The sequence below is a fragment of the Bos indicus x Bos taurus genome, unplaced genomic scaffold (assembly GCF_003369695.1).
Source record: "Bos indicus x Bos taurus breed Angus x Brahman F1 hybrid unplaced genomic scaffold, Bos_hybrid_MaternalHap_v2.0 tig00011646_arrow_arrow_obj, whole genome shotgun sequence".
Classification (NCBI taxonomy): domain Eukaryota; kingdom Metazoa; phylum Chordata; class Mammalia; order Artiodactyla; family Bovidae; genus Bos; species Bos indicus x Bos taurus.
The window spans coordinates 16,405-32,138 of record NW_020867870.1 but is presented as its reverse complement, the minus strand read 5'-3'; the positions used below and the strand labels follow the sequence as shown (position 1 = coordinate 32,138).

Here is a 15,734-nt window from a genome sequence, read left to right as displayed (position 1 = left end):
TACAGAGAGAGAACTCTAGAGACATGTAGAGGATCCTCTGCAAGAATCCAGCTGAGTACTGAGCCCACACGCATGTGAACAAGCTACTTAAGACTGGGGGCAGAGCCACCCGAAAAATTAGAGTTGGCATCCCCACCCAGGGTTCATATTGGGTCATAGATAGTGACTGTTCCTACCTGCCAGATTGGAGAACTTCAAGATTCACAGGGCATTGAGTAGAGAATACAGAAGGATCCTGCCTCTGTAGTGGGGAATAATTAACCAAATATTATCTGCAGTATCATGTGGATTTTAGATCATAATTGATCATCAATGAGTGGGGAAAGTTGTTTGTTGACTTTATAAAATAGTACCAGTCAACTAAGGACTTTAATTTATAGAGACAGGAACAAGAGATGAGTGTGGATGGGGGTTGGAGGGGGTTTGGAGAGGGATAAGTGAATTTGGTTTATCTTAAGTAAGTAAACCACAACCCACTCAGGCTCTCCTTCTCTCTGAGAGGTCCCAGACAGACAGCCATTGAGCATAAAGTATGTCAGGCCCTGGAGACAGAGAAGCCTAGTCCTTTTCCTCAAGGGAGACAGACAACTATGTATAAGGGTATTTCATTTCTAAAGGAGATCAGTCCTGGGTGTTCATTGGAAGGACTGATGTTGAAGCTGAAACTCCAATACTCTGGCCACCTGATGCGAAGAGCTGACTCATTGGAAAGACCGTGATGCTGGTAAAGATTGAGGGCAGGAGGAGAAGGGGACGACAGAGGATGAGATGGTTGGATGGCATCACCGACTCAATGGACATGGGTTTGGGTGGACTCCAGGAGTTGGTGATGGACAGGGAGGCCTGGCGTGCTGCGGTTCATGGGGTCACAAAGAGTCGGACACAACTGAGCGACTGAACTGAACTGATGGGAAGATAAACATACAGCTTTCATAAATACTATTTAAGCTCTATGACAGAGGGATAAACATCCAGTTGGAAAATAAAGCTTTAAAGTTCATGATCAAGGGAAACAGAGTTTGTGGGAACTCGGGGAAGCCCTTAATATAGTCTGGCACTTAGCCAAGTTTTCAAACCAGCGACAATTACCCCAGTCATCACCATTTATCAAAATAAAGAGATTCTAGAGGACTCCAAGATTTCCCAAGATCTCCTGAGAAAGAAGGCCATGAGTTAATATAAACCAGAGATACTGTTGCCTGGATAAGAGACTAGCTTCTGGCCTTGGCACAGCAAGGGCCTTATGAAAGGTGAAGTCTCTTGTCTGAATATTCCCTAAAATGGAATAAATATACCTCATTTAATCAGTTTATTATTTAAAACCATTACCATCAACGTGTATCGATCACTGTCTATTTTCCATGTGTTTTCACATCTGTTATTCTACTTAACCCCCACAACCACCTGATAGAGGTACATTATATTTCCTTTTTTTACAGCATTTACAATTCCCAAAATTACTGAGGTGCAGTAGGTTAAGCATGAGCCCAAATATTAAAGCTAGTGATCCTAATCTCTATTGATTCTAATCCCCACCCCACAATGTCTTTTCCTGATACAGCTATCAACCATGTTTAAAGGAACTTCTTGGCAAGGTTGTGATTTCTTTGAATTTCATTTGTAATTTGCACATCACTTGTAAATCAGACACCAGCATGGGAAAATAAATGTCAACTTGTCTGAAGCTCTGTGAAAAAAATTTATTATGAGATAGTAAATAATAATGTTTCATTAATAACAGTAAATCAGGATGGCCACACGAGGCCACACTGGTGATGCACTGCACAATATAGGAGCAGCATTCACGTGGACCATGACGTGGATATTGTTTCCTAAAGCCGTACAATGAGACAACCACGAATATGATCATTTCTTGCATGTTTCAACTTTTCAGTTTACATAGGAGGTTCGTAGGATTTAAGCTTTACAGCATCACTGCCATTGTAGCTTCATTATTCAGAAGAGGAAATCAGATCCAGAGAGGTCTTACAGTATGCCATTTTATGATATTTCCAGGATTTTAACCTTATAAGTCTTACTTCAGTATTCTTTCATCTCCCTCAAATGAACCTACATTATTTTCTACCTATAATTCTTCACTGTGAACATTTTGACCTAACAGTTTCTAAGTTCATTATGGCACATTCTTGTGCCTTATAATCCACAGACATTGGACAAATGAGTGCAATATGCCTTAATACATAGTAACCACAAACAATACATAACACACACACATTTGTAAACATATACCCTTCAGATATTATATTCCATCTATCTATGACTAAAGACATATATATTACACAGAAGGATTTCATATCACAACTACTTTGCATCACAGGCATACACCCAAAGATAAACAAGCCAAAAGACACAGCCCTCCAACACTACATATTCCACACACTTATGTGTATTATAGTCTACATTGTTATAAATATGCAACATTCTACATTCTACACCCTACCATTTATATATGATTAATACATTCTACATTTTACATATTAAATTCTACATTTACATATTACAAATATGAGGGGGAAAGGAGGCATCTATTCTCATTAGATACACATGCTCTACAACCATTCTCACATAGATGCATATCATATACCAACTAACAGAGGTCACATAACACAGTAAGTGTGTAATTATAGACATTATCCACAAAATATTATACATGACAGGACACAGCTGACAGGCAGACCAGCTGGCACACATTCTGGTACTCACACACACAGGCTAAAATCACATATAGCCACACAAACATACCTACATACTCACAGCTGCAAACAAGATAAACATCACCCTTACAGAAAAATAATCTCCAATAGAACCACATAGATGACATTGGCAGATTCCACATAAATACACGCCCATATATATAGAAACATAAACACTTCACGGGAGCTGTTTCTTTGCTTACTACCATCTCCCTCCCCTCCCTTCAATCAGCATCACACAAATACCTTTATTAATCCTTAAAAATGACTGTGTTACCTCTTTGGGATCCAAGAAAGAAGTTATAGTTAACATGTCTTCACTGATGCAGATACATGGGAGCAAAATAATAAAAATCATACATCAAGACTGGAATGAATCATGATGTGTATAATTTACAGCCTTTCCATGTCAAAATTACACGTATTTTCTAGTTGGGAGAGAGAAATAAGGTAAGGTCACCATAGGAAGGGAGTGTAGAGTGATCTCTACCCAGCATGTCCTGTCAAAATTGGTTCTTCTGAAGTGACCCATCTCTGGAGATAGAAATTGAAGGTCTACTTAGACAACTTGGAGCACAGAGCCCAGTGGGTTGGACGTTCCAATCACCAAGATGTTCAACAGGACCTGAACCCTGCCATCTTTGGTAGAGACTAAGGACACTGGGGAGGAAATCCTGCTCACCTGCCATTCTGTGAGAATATATGGAAGACTCGAGAACGAATCTCCTTGGTTTTGGCTCCATAGACTATAGGGTTAACCACAGGTGGCAGCAGTAGATAGATATTAGCCATAATCACATGGAGCAGGGAAGTGGGGCCACTCAGCCTGTGCACCACGGAGAGCCCAATCAGGGGCATGTAGAAGACCAGCACAGCACAGAGATGGGAGATGCAGGTGTTGAAAGCTTTGAGTGCTGCCCCCTGAGAGGAGAGCTCCAACACAGCCCTCAGGATGAGGATATAGGAGAAGCCAATGAAGAGGGGAGTCGACGCCCATGACCGAGAGGATGATAAAGAGCCCGTACACCACATTGACCGTGGTATCAGTACAGGACAGCTTCATAATATCTTGGTGCAGACAGAAGGAGTGTGTGACAGTGTGCTTCCGGCAGTATGACAGCCGCTTCAGGATGAAGGGCAGGGGAAAGAAGAGTACAAACCCTCTGGTCAGGGCAGCTAGTCCAATTTTGGCAACCATAGGCCTTGTGAGTACAGAAGCATGCCGCAGGGGGTGCAGATGGCCACAAAGCGGTCAAATGCCATGGCCAGCAGAATAGCTGACTCCATGGCTGACAGAGCATGGATAAGGAACATCTGGGCCAGACAGGCATTGAACTCGATCTCCTGGACACCTGTCAGGAAGAGGCTGACCATCTTGGGCATGGTGACGGAGGAGAGAACTAGGTCAATGGTGGAAAGCATGGCCAGGAAGAGGGTACATGGGCTCATGCAGGCGCCTTTCCACACGGATGATGAGGATATGGCTAGGTTGCCCAGGCTGGCCAAGGCATACATACAACACAGTGGGAGAGCCAGCCAAAAGTGGGTGTCAGGTCCCAGGCCAGGGATGCCCACCAGCAGGAAGCACGCTGGCTGGACCAGAGTTCCATTTGGCACAGTCATGGCAGGAACGAAGAGCCGAAGTTTCTGTATCCCAAGTCCGAGGTCTATGAAAGGGAAGAGGAGAAATATCACTCAGTCATGGTTCAGCGGAGAAGGACTTAGGAAAGGGCACTGAAACAGTGACGGCGACAAACAGAATGTCTAAGTTAATTCCAAAACTTCAGTCTCATTCTGCTTTAATTTTTTTTTTTTTTAACATTTTTAAAAGACCTTTTATTTTATATTGGGGGTACAGCTGATTAACAATGCTGTCACAATTGCAGATGAGCAGCGAAGGAACTCAGCTGTACGTACATACACATCCCTCCCTTAGATTTAAGGACTAGTTCTGATAGAATGCCTGATGAACTATGGACGGAGATTCATGACATTGTACAGGAGACAGGGGTCAAGACCATCCCCAAGAAAAAGAAATGCAAAAAGGCAAAATGGCTGTCTGAGGAGGCCTTACAAATAGCTGTGAAAGAAGAAAAGTGAAAAGCAAAGGAGAAAAGAAAAGATATAAGCATCTGAATGCAGAGTTCCAAAGAATAGCAAGGAGAGATAAGAAAGCCTTCCTCAGCCATCAATGCAAAGAAATAGAGGAAACAACAGAATGGGAAAGACTAGAGATCTCTTCAAGAAAATTAGAGATACCAAGGGAACATTTCATGCAAAGATGGGCTCGATAAAGGACAGAAATGGTATGGACCTAACAGAAGCAGAAGATATTAAGAAGAGGTGGCAAGAATACACAGAACTGTACAAAAAAGAACTTCATGACCCAAATAATTACGATGGTGTGATCACTCACCTAGAGCCAGACATCCTGGAATGCGAAGGCAAGTGGGCCTTAGAAAGCATCACTATGAACAAAGCTAGTGGAGGTGATGGAATTCCAGTTGAACTATTTCAAATCCTGAAAGATGATGCTGTGAAAGTGCTACACTCAATATGCCAGCAAAATTTTGAAAACTCAAGCATTGGCCACAAGACTGGAAAAGGTCAGCTTTCATTCCAATCTCAAAGAAAGGCAATGCCACAGGAATGGCTCCAAACTACTGCCACAATGCACTCATCTCACATGCTAGTAAAGTAATGCTCAAAATTCCCAAGCCAGGCTTCAGCAAGTACGTGAACTGTGAACTTCCAGATGTTTAAGCTGGTTTAGAAAAGGCAGAGGAAACCAGAGGATCAAATTGCCAACATCCTTTGGATCATGGAAAAAGCAGAGAGTTCCAGAAAACATTTATTTCTGCTTATTGACTATGCCAAAGCCTTTTAAATGTGTGGATCACATATAACTGCGGAAATTCTGAAAGGATGGGAATACCAGACCACCTGACCTGCATCTTCAGAAAACCTGTATACAGGTCAGGAAGCAACAGTTAGAACTGGACATAGAACAACAGACTGGTTCCAAATAGGAAAAGGAGTACGTCAAGGCTGTATATTGTCACCCTGCTTATTTAACTTCTATGCAGAGTACATCATGAGAAACGCTGGGCTGGAAGAAGCACAAGCTGGAATCAAGATTGCCGGGAGAAATACCAATAATCTCAGATATGCAGATGACACCAGCCATATGGCAGAAAGTGAAGAACTAAAGAGCCTCTTGTTGAAAGTGAAAGTGGAGAGTGAAAAAGTTGGCTCAAAGCTCAACATTCAGAAAACGAAGATCATGGCATCTGGTCCCATCACTTTCATGGCAAATAAATGGGGAAAAAACAGCTGACTTTATTTTTCTGGGCTCCAAAATCACTGGCAGATGGTGACTGCAGCCCATGAAATTAAAAGAGGCTTACTCCTTGGAAGGAAAGTTATGACCAACTAGACAGCATATTAAAAAGCAGAGACTACTTTGCCAACAAAGGTCCGTCTAGTCAAGGCTATGGTTTTTCCTGTGTCATGTATGGATGTGAGAGTTGGACTACAAAGAAAGCTGAGCACCGAAGAATTGATGCTTTTGAACTGTGGGTGTTGGAGAAGACTCTTGAGAGTCCCTTGGATTGCAAGGTGATCCAACCAGTCCATTCTAAAGGAGATCAGTCCTGGGTGGTCATTGGAAGGACTGATGTTGAAGCTGAAACTCCAATACTTTGGCCACCTGATGCGAAGAGCTGACTCATTTGAAAAGACTCTGATGCTGGGAAAGATTGAGGGCAGGAGGAGAAGGGGGACGACATAGGCTGAGATGGCTGGATGGCATCACTGACTCAATGGACATGGGTTTGGGTGAACTCCAGGAGTTGTTGATGGACAGGGAGGCCTGGCGTGCTACTAGTGCATGGGGTTGCAAAGAGTCAGACATGACTGAGCAACTGAACTGAACTGAACTGTCCTCCCTTAAACTCCCCTCCATTCAGGCTGCCACATAACATTATCTGCTCTAGTTTATCATAGATGTACCCCCCGAGGGTCCCATTAATCTCACTGTGAAGCCCACCCAGGATACATGTGCAACGCCCTTCATTTCCAGAGCTGATGTTGCTGACCACATATCCTGCTTTATGGGTCCCTTCTAAACCAGCACTGCCAGACTTGCACAAATCCTGCCAGAACCCAGCTTTGCTAGTGCATGTTTGGGTTTAGGGTATGTCTGGGTTCAGAATTTGAGGTCAGTCTGTGCTTGCCTTTTAAAATCCATTCTCAACTGACTTCAGGGCAGGAAGTAGGGTGGGGGTGGAGTGTCCATCTGAGACCTCAATTTCAAGAGATAGGTTTGTGTTTCAAGCTTGAGTAGCCATTTCTCAGACTTCACTGATGGAAATTAGCTAAAGCTGTTATTGAAAACACTGTGTCTGCAGGTTCTACTCCAGACCAGAGAATCGGGATTTTCCAGGGAAGGGGTCCAGAAGATCTTGTTGTAAAAGAACAACAAATGCTCTTCTGTCCGAGTGATTTTTTTTTTCTTTTTTTCTTTTTTATTTTTTTAATTGTATTTTATTTTTAAACTTCACATAATCGTATCAGTTCTGCCAAACAATCAAACTGAATCCACCACAGGTATACATGCGTTCCCCATCCTGAACCCTCCTCCCTCCTCCCTCCCCATACCATCCCTCTGGGTCGTCCCAGTGCATAAGCCCAAGCATCCAGTATCGTGCATCGAACCTGGACTGGCAACTCGTTTCTTACATGATATTTTACATGTTACATGTCCATTCTCCCAAATCTTTCCACCCTCTCCCTCTCCCACAGAGTCCATAAGACTGTTCTATACATCAGTGTCTCTTTTGCTGTCTCGTACACAGGGTTATTGTTACCATCTTTCTAAATTCCATATATATGCGTTAGAATACTGTATTTATGTTTTTCCTTCTGGCTTACTTCACTCTGTATAATAGGCTCCAGTTTCATCCACCTCATTAGAACTGATTCAAATGTATTCTTTTTAATGGCTGAGTAATACTCCATTGTGTATATGTACCACAGCTTTCTTATCCATTCATCTGCTGATGGACATCTAGGTTGCTTCCATGTCTTGGCTATTATAAACAGTGCTGCGATGAACATTGGGGTACACGTGTCTCTTTCCCTTCTGGTTTCCTCAGTGTGTATGCCCAGCAGTGGGGTTGCTGGATCATAAGGCAGTTCTATTTCCAGTTTTTTAAGGAATCTCCACACTGTTCTCCATAGTGGCTGTATTAGTTTGCATTCCCACCAACAGTGTAAGAGGGTTCCCTTTTCTCCACACCCTCTCCAGCATTTATTATTTGTAGACTTTTGGATCGCAGCCATTCTGACTGGTGTGAAATGGTACCTCATAGTGGTTTTGATTTGCATTTCTCTGATAATGAGTGATGTTGAGCATCTTTTCATGTGTTTGTTAGCCATCTGTATGTCTTTTTTGGAGAAATGTCTATTTAGTTCTTTGGCCCATTTTTTGATTGGGTCGTTTATTTTTCTGGAGTTGAGCTGTAGGAGTTGCTTGTATATTTTTGAGATTAGTTGTTTGTCGGTTTCTTCATTTGCTATTATTTTCTCCCATTCTGAAGGCTGTCTTTTCACCTTGCTAATAGTTTCCTTTGATGTGCAGAAGCTTTTAAGGTTAATTAGGTCCCATTTGTTTATTTTTGTTTTTATTTCCAATATTCTGGGAGGTGGGTCATAGAGGATCCTGCTGTGATGTATGTCAGAGAGTGTTTTGCCTATGTTCTCCTCTAGGAGTTTTATAGTTTCTGGTCTTACGTTTAGATCTTTAATCCATTTTGAGTTTATTTTTGTGTATGGTGTTAGAAAGTGGTCCAGTTTCATTCTTTTACAAGTGGTTGACCAGATTTCCCAGCACCACTTGTTAAAGAGATTGTCTTTAATCCATTGTATATTCTTGCCTCCTTTGTCGAAGATAAGGTGTCCATATGTGCGTGGATTTATCTCTGGGCTTTCTATTTTATTCCATTGATCAATATTTCTGTCTTTGTGCCAGTACCATACTGTCTTGATAACTGTGGCTTTGTAGTAGAGCCTGAAGTCAGGTAGGTTGATTCCTCCAGTTCCATTCTTCTTTCTCAAGATCGCTTTGGCTATTCGAGGTTTTTTGTATTTCCATACAAATTGTGAAATTATTTGTTCTAGCTCTGTGAAGAATACTGTTGGTAGCTTGATAGGGATTGCGTTGAATCTATAAATTGCTTTGGGTAGTATACTCATTTTCACTATATTGATTCTTCCAATCCATGAACATGGTATATTTCTCCATCTATTAGTGTCCTCTTTGATTTCTTTCACCAGTGTTTTATAGTTTTCTATATATAGGTCTTTAGTTTCTTTAGGTAGATATATTCCTAAGTATTTTATTCTTTCTGTTGCAATGGTGAATGGAATTGTTTCCTTAATTTCTCTTTCTGTTTTCTCATTATTAGTGTATAGGAATGCAAGGGATTTCTGTGTGTTGATTTTATATCCTGCAACTTTACTGTAGTCATTGATTATTTCTAGTAATTTTCTGGTGGACTCTTTAGGGTTTTCTATGTAGAGGATCATGTCATCTGCAAATAGTGAGAGTTTTACTTCTTCTTTTCCAATTTGGATTCCTTTTATTTCTTTTCTGCTCTGATTGCTGTGGCCAAAACTTCCAAAACTATGTTGAATAGTAATGGTGAAAGTGGGCACCCTTGTCTTGTTCCTGACTTTAGAGGAAATGCTTTCAATTTTTCACCATTGAGGATAATGTTTGCAGTGGGTTTGTCATATATAGCTTTTATTATGTTGAGGTATGTTCCTTCTATTCCTGCTTTCTGGAGAGTTTTTATCATAAATGGATGTTGAATTTTGTCAAAGGCTTTCTCTGCATCTATTGAGATAATCATATGGTTTTTATTTTTCAATTTGTTAATGTGGTGTATTACATTGATTGATTTGCGGATATTGAAGAATCCTTGCATCCCTGGGATAAAGCCCACTTGATCATGGTGTATGATCTTTTTAATGTGTTGTTGGATTCTGATTGCTAGAATTTTGTTAAGGATTTTTGCATCTATGTTCATCAGTGATATTGGCCTGTAGTTTTCTTTTTTTGTGGGATCTTTGTCAGGTTTTGGTATTAGGGTGATGGTGGCCTCATAGAATGAGTTTGGAAGTTTACCTTCCTCTGCAATTTTCTGGAAGAGTTTTGAGCAGGATAGGTGTTAGCTCTTCTCTAAATTTTTGGTAGAATTCAGCTGTGAAGCCGTCTGGACCTGGGCTTTTGTTTGCTGGAAGATTTTTGATTACAGTTTCAATTTCCATGCTTGTGATGGGTCTGTTAAGATTTTCTATTTCTTCCTGGTCCAGTTTTGGAAAGTTGTACTTTTCTAAGAATTTGTCCATTTCTTCCACATTGTCCATTTTATTGGCATATAATTGTTGATAGTACTCTCTTATGATCCTTTGTATTTCTGTGTTGTCTGTTGTGATCTCTCCATTTTCGTTTCTAATTTTGTTGATTTGATTTTTCTCCCTTTGTTTCTTGATGAGTCTGGCTAATGGTTTGTCAATTTTATTTATCCTTTCAAAGAACCAGCTTTTGGTTTTGTTGATTTTTGCTATGGTCTCTTTTGTTTCTTTTGCATTTATTTCTGCTCTAATTTTTAAGATTTCTTTCCTTCTACTAACCCTGGGGTTCTTCATTTCTTCCTTTTCTAGTTGCTTTAGGTGTAGAGTTAGGTTATTTATTTGACTTTTTTCTTGTTTCTTGAGGTGTGCCTGTATTGCTATGAACTTTCCCCTTAGGACTGCTTTTACCGTGTCCCACAGGTTTTGGGTTGTTGTGTTTTCATTTTCATTCGTTTCTATGCAAATTTTGATTTCTTTTTTGATTTCTTCTGTGATTTGTTGGTTATTCAGCAGCGTGTTGTTCAGCCTCCATATGTTGGAATTTTTAATAGTTTTTCTCCTGTAATTGAGATCTAATCTTACTGCATTGTGGTCAGAAAAAATGCTTGGAATGATTTCTATTTTTTTGAATTTACCAAGGCTAGCTTTATGGCCCAGGATGTGATCTATCCTGGAGAAGGTTCCATGTGCGCTTGAGAAAAAGGTGAAATTCATTGTTTTGGGATGAAATGACCTATAGATATCAATTAGGTCTAACTGGTCTATTGTATCATTTAAAGTTTGTGTTTCCTTGTTAATTTTCTGTTTAGTTGATCTATCCATAGGTGTAAGTGGGGTATTAAAGTCTCCCACTATTATTGTGTTATTGTTAATTTCTCCTTTCATACTTGTTAGCATTTGTCTTACGTACTGTGGTGCTCCCGTGTTGGGTGCATATATATTTATAATTGTTATATCTTCTTCTTGATTGATCCTTTGATCATTATGTAGTGACCTTCTTTGTCTCTTTTCACAGCCTTTGTTTTAAAGTCTATTTTATCTGATATGAGTATTGCTACTCCTGCTTTCTTTTGGTCCCTATTTGCATGGAAAATCTTTTTCCAGCCCTTCACTTTCAGTCTGTATGTGTCCCCTGTTTTGAGGTGGGTCTCTTGTAGACAACATATGTAGGGGTCTTGTTTTTGTATCCATTCAGCCAGTCTTTGTCTTTTGGTTGGGGCATTCAACCCATTTACGTTTAAGGTAATTACTGATAAGTATGTTCCCGTTGCCATTTACTTTATTGTTTTGGGTTCGAGTTTATACACCGTTTTTGTGTTTCCTGTCTAGAGAATATCCTTTAGTATTTGTTGGAGAGCTGGTTTGGTGGTGCAGAATTCTCTCAGCTTTTGCTTGTCTGAAAAGCTTTTGATTTCTCCTTCATACTTGAATGAGATCCTTGCTGGGTACAATAATCTGGGCTGTAGGTTATTTTCTTTCATCATTTTAAGTATGTCTTGCCATTCCCTCCTGGCTTGAAGAGTTTCTATTGAAAGATCAGCTGTTATCCTTATGGGAATTCCCTTGTGTGTTATTTGTTGTTTTTCCCTTGCTGCTTTTAATATTTGTTCTTTGTGTTTGATCTTTGTTAATTTGATTAATATGTGTCTTGGGGTGTTTCTCCTTGGGTTTATCCTGTTTGGTACTCTCTGGGTTTCTTGGACTTGGGTGATTATTTCCTTCCCCATTTTAGGGAAGTTTTCCACTATTATCTCCTCAAGTATTTTCTCATGGTCTTTCTTTTTGTCTTCTTCTTCTGGAACCCCTATGATTCGAATGTTGTAGCGTTTAATATTGTCCTGGAGGTCTCTGAGATTGTCCTCATTTCTTTTAATTCGTTTTTCTTTTATCCTCTCTGATTCATTTATTTCTACCATTCTATCTTCTAATTCACTAATCCTGTCTTCTGCCTCTGTTATTCTACTATTTGTTGCCTCCAGAGTGTTTTTAATTTCACTTATTGCATTATTCATTATATATTGACTCTTTTTTATTTCTTCTAGGTCCTTGTTAAACCTTTCTTGCATCTTCTCAATCCTTGTCTCCAGGCTATTTATCTGTGATTCCATTTTAGTTTCAAGATTTTGGATCAATTTCACTATCATTATTCGGAATTCTTTATCGGGTAGATTCCCTATCTCTTCCTCTTTTGTTTGGTTTGGTGGGCATTTATCCTGTTCCTTTATCTGCTGAGTATTCTTCTGTCTCTTCATCTTGTTTAAATTGCTGAGTTTGGGGTGTCCTTTCTGTATTCTGGCAGTTTGTGGAGTTCTCTTTATTGTGGTGTTTCCTCGCTGTGTGTGGGTTTGTACAGGTGGCTTGTCAAGGTTTCCTGGTTAGGGAAGCTTGTGTCGGTGTTCTGGTGGGTGGAGCTGTATTTCTTCTCTCTGGAGTGCAATGAAATGTCCAGTAATGAGTTATGAGATGTCTATAGTTTTGGGGTGACTTTGGGCAGCCTGTATCTTGAAGCTCAGGGCTGTGTTCCTTTGTTGCTGGAGAATTTGCTTGGTATGTCTTGCCCTGGAACTTATTGGCCCTTGTGTGGTGCTTGGTTTCAGTGTCGGTATGGAGGCATTTGATGAGCTCCTGTGAATGAATGTTCCTTGGAGTCAGGAGTTCCCTGGAGTCAGGGTTTGGACTTAAGTCTCCTGCTTCCGATTATCGGTCTTATTTTTACAGTAGTTTCAAAACTTCTCCTTCTATACAGCACCATTGATAAAACATCTACATTAAAGATGATAAGTTTCTCTACAGTGGGGGTCACTCAGAGAGGTTCACAGGGTTACATGGAGAAGAGAAGAGGGAGGAGGGAGTTAGAGGTGACCCAAATGAGATGAGGTGAATCAATAGTGGAGAGAGTGGGCTAGCCAGTAGTCACTTCCTTATGTGCACTCCACAACTGGACCACTCAGAGATGTTCACGGGGTTATACAGAGAAGAGAAGAAGGAGGAAAGTAACAGAGGTGGCCAGAAGGATAAAAGGGGGGAATGAAAAGGAGGGAGACAGATCCAGCCAGTAATCAGTTCCCTAAGTGTTCTCCACCGTCTGGAACACACAGAAATTCACAGAGTTGGGTAGAGTAGAGAGGGGTTAGGGAGGAGACACAGGCGACCTGGTGGAGAAAAAGGAGGGTCCAAAGGGATAGAGAGCAGTCAAGCCAGTAATCTCACTCCCTAGTGAAAAATGGGTCCTGAAGATTGGGTCCTTAAAGGTACAAAATTGGTAACAAATACATAAAAGCAAAAATTAAAATCTAGAGTAGAGTTTGGAATTTCAAAAATACGATGTTAAAGAAAAGAAGAAGGAAAAGAAAGAGAGAAAGAACGAACAAACGAAAACAAACAAGGTCGCGAAATTATAAAGTACAGGTACAAAATTGATAACTAATACCAGAAAGCGAAAATTAAAAATCTAGAGTAGAGTTTGGAATTTCAAAAATACGATGTTAAAGAGAAGAAGAAGGAAAAAGAGAAAAACGAACAAACAAAACAAACAAGGTCGCGAAAATTGTAAAGAAAGTACAGGTACAAAATTGATAACTAATACCAGAAAGCAAAAATTAAAATCTAGAGAAGAGTTTGGAATTTCAAAATATAATGTTAAAAAAAAAAAAAAAAAGAAGAAAAATAAAGAGAGAAAACAAACAAACAAATATGAACAATGTCACAAAAATTATAAAGAAAATACAGGTACAAAATTGATATCAAATACCAAAAAGCATAAATTAAAAATCTAGAGTAAAGTTTGGAATTTCAGATATACAATGTTATATAAAAGAAGAAGAGAAAGAAACAGAGAAGAAGAAAAAAAAAAAAGTCACAGAAATTATATATAAAAAAAAAAAACTATAGGTACAAAATTGATAACATATACCAAAAAGCGAAAATTAAAAATCTAGAGTAGAGTTTGGAATTTCAAAAATACAATGTTAAAGAAAAGAAGAAAAAAACAAAAACAAACAAACAAAAAAACAAGGTCAAAAAATTATAAAATATATATATATGAAGTTTGCTGAAGAAGAAAAAAAATAGGGTCTTTTTTTTTTTTTTTGCAAAGTAATAGGTTATAAAAGTGAAAATTAAAGGAACAATAGAGGACTTAAAATTTTTTTTTTTTAATTAAAAAAAAAAAGAAAGAATGATCGTAAAAATAATAAAAATATATCTAGGACTTTTTTTTTTTTTTTTTTTTTGGGTGTTGTGGGTTCAGTTCATTTTTGGCTAGTTCCTTGGTCAGATTTATATTTCTCAAGATCTATAGGCCCCTTCCTATGTAGTCCGTAGTAACCACAGGGTTTTGATCTATTGCCTGTAGCTTCCAAGGCGTTTCCCTCTGTTATATCTTCTTCTGTTTGCTAGTCTCTTCAGTATCTGGTTTCCGCCCTGACTCAAAGGGCACGGTGGAGGACGCTTTTTTTTTTTTTTTTAGGCTTACTTGTTCAGTTGCGCTGTGGGGAGGGAGGGAGGGATGCTGCAAACAAATAACACTGGCGTGGGCTCGCAATGCCTCAGCCACCCTGGGTCTGCCCCTGCTCACGGCGCGTGTAGCCTCCCTGTCCACACTGCTCGGACTCTAGGTTGTTCCGCCGGGAACAATCCGAGGCTGGCCCTGGGCTGCATGCACCTCCCAGGTCCAAGCCGCTCAGGTTCAGGCACTCGGGTAGTCCTCAGAGGCGCAGACTCAGTTGGGCCTGCGTTTTGTGCTCTTCCCAGGTCCGAGCGCCAATTTGCTCTTCCCAGGCGAGCGCCAATGCTGCGACTTATCGCCTCCCCGCCACTCGGTTATCTGGATGTAAAACCAGCGCACCTTCTCAGGCAGATGTTGACCGTCCAGACCCCCAAGAAGTTTTAGTTAGCAAAGAAGCCTGCTTACAATTTTATAGATAATGTCTCTCTGGGGCTGCGATTGCCCCCTTCCGGCTCTGGCTGCCTGTCACCGGAGGGGGAAGGTCTGCAGCCGGCTATCTCTGTTCAGTCCTTTGTTCCGTGCGCGGGCCTGGCGGTCTTAGGTTAGGGCTGGCTTTTCGCGTGGTAGGTATCCCACAGTCTGGTTTGCTAGCCCAAATTATTTCGCTCAGATAGCGCTCAGGGTATTCAGGCCAGATTCTTACTCTCAGTGATGCAGCCCACGCCGCGCCTCCCTGCCCAGCCCCGGTTTGCTAATGGCGGATGCAGGCGTCTGCGCTGCTTCTCTGCTGGGGGAGTTACCGTAGGGCTCGCAATCTGCGAGTTTTAAATTGTTTATTTATTTTTTCTCCCTGTTATGTTGCCCTCTGTGCTTCCAAAGCTCGGCACAGATTCGGCAGTGAGAGGTTTCCTGATGTTTGGAAACTTCTCTCTTTTTAAGATTCCCTTCCCGGGACGGAACTCCGTCCCTCCCTCTTTTGTCTCTTTTTTTTTGTATTTAATATTTTTTCCTACCTCCTTTCGAAGAGTTGGATTGCTTTTCTGGGTGCCTGATGTCCTCTGCCGGCATTCAGAAGTTGTTTTGTGGAATTTACTCGACGTTTAAATGCTCTTTTGATGAATTTGTGGGGGAGAAAGTGTTCTCCCCGTCCTACT

The 15,734-nt window shown here is 40.5% G+C and overlaps 1 pseudogene; it reads right to left on the bottom strand.

The window, feature by feature from the left end:
- Positions 1–2,724: 2,724 nt before the first annotated feature.
- On the bottom strand, positions 2,725–4,377 carry LOC113889244 (annotated as a pseudogene).
- Between the last annotated feature and the right edge of the window lie 11,357 nt (positions 4,378–15,734).